The following is a 3,404-nucleotide window of genomic DNA, read 5'->3' as shown; positions in this document are numbered from 1 at the left end:
AATGAACGCTCCCAACCACCGGTGACTGCCAACCAGAGGTCTCACGACTTCGAATACCCACCGACCACTAATTTATTACCATTTCTGTCCTTCATATACGCGCTGACGGGTGGGCCCTATGGTAATGTGCGCTGCTGAATGTGGACCGTTTGACTGGTCAATTGATCGTGTTATCAACAAATTACGGAGCTATATGGTGAGCCAGTGACCGTATGATCACCCTAAAATGTACTCCTATTTTATTAACACAATACAAACTCAAACTACCATTTCTTTCTTTCATATACAGGCTGGCAGGTGGGCCCCACGGTTACGCGCCCCGATGGTGGAACACTAGTTGCGCCGCGTGGAACGTTTGACTGGTCAATTGATTGTGTCATCAACAAAATAGGGAGTTATACGGGTGAGCCAGTGACCGTATAATCATGATATGTATTTGTTTAACACGGTACAGACGCAAGGGCTCATATATACGCGCAAGCACTCATCGCTATAAGCGCACACACGCGAACCCTACCCCTATGAGCACCTTCGAGAGAGTGGGCCAGCATATATGATCTTGAGATTTTACGAAGTCACCATAGGTGCCTCGTAGTCGAGTGGAACGTCTCCTCCCACTGAACGTACATCGCCGGAAAATACTGAAATTAACACAAGATAAATGCGAGCACCGGGACTTTAACCTTGGTGGGCTCGAGAAACCGTTGTCCTCTAACCATCCAACCACATGTTGGTTAGCACGACAAAATGTATGTGGTGACCGTGATGAGCTTATTCTGAAGTCTAGTGACCATATCATGCTTTCGCTTCAAATACAATGACCGTAAGTGTCATCAACAAAATACGGAGCACGCATCAAATGCAAAGTCCGTCAATGTCATCAACAAAATATGGAGACGTATCGTGAGCTAGATACCGTTGTACTATTGTATATGCTTATTTTCTTAGTGGCCGATTGCGTGTGTGGTGTGGTGGGCACATCATTTCTAGCTGTGGTGGGTCAACATGAAGACTCATGGGTCGGTTCCATCCTGCGCCACATATAGGTTGGACCGAGACGTGTTATACGAAGACCCATGTGCAGGACTTGGCGTACAACACGAAGCTACCAGAGTCGCGGAGGACTCTATCCCCACTGGTGATAAGCCGACTATATATGATTTGTAACCCTAGGCCCTTAGTATGTTATACAAGCTTGGGGGCTAGTTCGTCGATAGTATACACACACGCACAATGCCTGGTATTCACGTGTACTTTGTACACACCCCTATCACTAATATACAGTACCAGGAGTAGGCTCTTTCTTCAACTGCAAGGGTCCGATCCGAACTAGGGTAAAACTTTGCCTCGTATTACCATCCAGCCTAATAGCCAGGGATATCCTACCGAATGATATGATGAAATCATATCTGCCAACTACTAAGAGAGAGGTGTGTCGGGGGGGCAATGTGTGCGAGAGAGGCCTAAAGATAATGTGCGTGCGGGAGACACGTAGGCACATATATGTGCGTATAGAGGGCTAGTAGAGACCATGATGTGTATATATGCATGTGAGAGAAATAGTGTTTTCCAACTGAGATTAGTGAAAAGAGTGGTACATAGTAGTCAGAAAGAGAGAGAGAGAAACAGAGAGAGCATGTGCGTGAGACACCCCGACACCCTGAGAGAGATTGTGAGCATGTGTGAAAGAGAAATGCCGATGCATATAAAGTGTGTGCACTTATGCGTTAGATAGAGAGATATATAACGCATTTGTGAGAACGGGGCGAGGCATAGTGCATCTACGTGTAAAAGGCGGTTCTACACATTAAATTAAAATATAAATGGCATTATTATTTTTGGATGAGATCATGAATTTTGCAAATTGCGTATGGGCGAAAATCGGTCTATCAGACACCCATACTCTATTGAATTCTAGCATGTGCATGTGTTTATTTCATATTATCGATCCATAGAATGAGAGCGGTTTGAAATACAGGCAATGGATGCTTTTGCAATTCATATATAAACATTAATTAGTGCACTCCATGTTGTTAGTGTGAAGCACTTTATACATTTGTCACTTGCATGGATACATTCCAAATTGCTAGCTACGAAATAGAATACATGTCGAATTCAACATAAAGGGGGTTTCGAAGATTCGAATTCATAGGAAGTGCATTCATCTATTTGAACCCGAGATAATGGCATTTGTAAATCAGATGTAAAAGGGGGCATCAATCTTTGTTGTGAGTTTGAACATGCTATATATATTCATACGCATATCTAACTTTTTTTTTGCAACCAAGGAGATTATATCTGGAACCATGCATGAACTGAGATAAGTTGCATATTTTTTAATATGTACTCGTGTACAATGTATATTCAAATGTACCCCCTCCATTCAAAAATAATCGTAGCTTTAGGATTTTCAAGAGTAAAGATTTGTGAAGTTTGACAAATCCTGAAAGTTCAATTCAAGAGAACCGAAAACGTTAATGCTTCTGCTCCCAAATATTGAACGAAGCGCCAAATAGGCCTCTGGTCACCCGAAACCGCGCGAGACTAATGTTTTGGTGGTAGGAAATTACTGTCCTGACTCTGACCCGTGTAGCCTATCGGCCCGATGTCCAAAGGTCTAAACCGGGGTAGGTTTGTAACTTCACCAAGACGCCAGTCTCAACTGCCTCCGAGAAGCATTCATACGCCGTGGGCGCCTACCCATGCGCTCGGCCGAAATCTATCCCGCCCACATTTGGGACACCTGACATGACTGTCCTACCCCCAACCCGCAATATGTCCGAAATTTTAGATGGGGGCAAAGTTTGTAACTTCCCCAAATTTCAAACAAGCGCGTCTCAAACCGAAACATTGTTCCCCCTTAGTTCCCCGCCTCCCTCCATTTCCCCATTCATAGTCCGTGGGTGCGAAAACGCCCTCTCTACGAGCCACGAAACCCCAGCCTCCTCCGTCCTCCACCCCATAGCGGCCAATCCACCGTCGCCCTCCTCCATCACGCCGGAGCCGGTACCCCGACGTCGTCGTCCAATGCAACCGCAACCGCAATGCCCTCAAGGACTTAGCAGCTGAAGCCGAGGCAGAGCTGCCTCCACGACGCCGACGCCGACGTGCGCCGTACCAGAACCACTCCGACCACGCCGTCCTGCGCCTCACTGCTGCGGCTCCACTGTTGCAACCGTCCACCGCATCGGAGCTGTTCCCGCTACGCCGCCGTTCGCCGCCTCGGATCTGCTTCCCCGCCGCCGACAGATGGCCACCGCACCACACTCAACAACTTGGCCATGGGTTCGTCCAAGGCTGCACCGTCCTCCACAACTTCTGGTTTCCGGCGAACAACAAGAAGATCGTCGGAAAAACAGAAGGAGGACACAGCACTGCCAGCAGAAAGAGGTACTCCTCTTCCC

Source organism: Triticum aestivum, chromosome 6D, assembly GCF_018294505.1.
Source record: "Triticum aestivum cultivar Chinese Spring chromosome 6D, IWGSC CS RefSeq v2.1, whole genome shotgun sequence".
NCBI lineage: Eukaryota > Viridiplantae > Streptophyta > Magnoliopsida > Poales > Poaceae > Triticum > Triticum aestivum.
The sequence above is the reverse complement of the archived record's forward strand: the minus strand, read 5'-3'. Positions refer to the sequence as shown.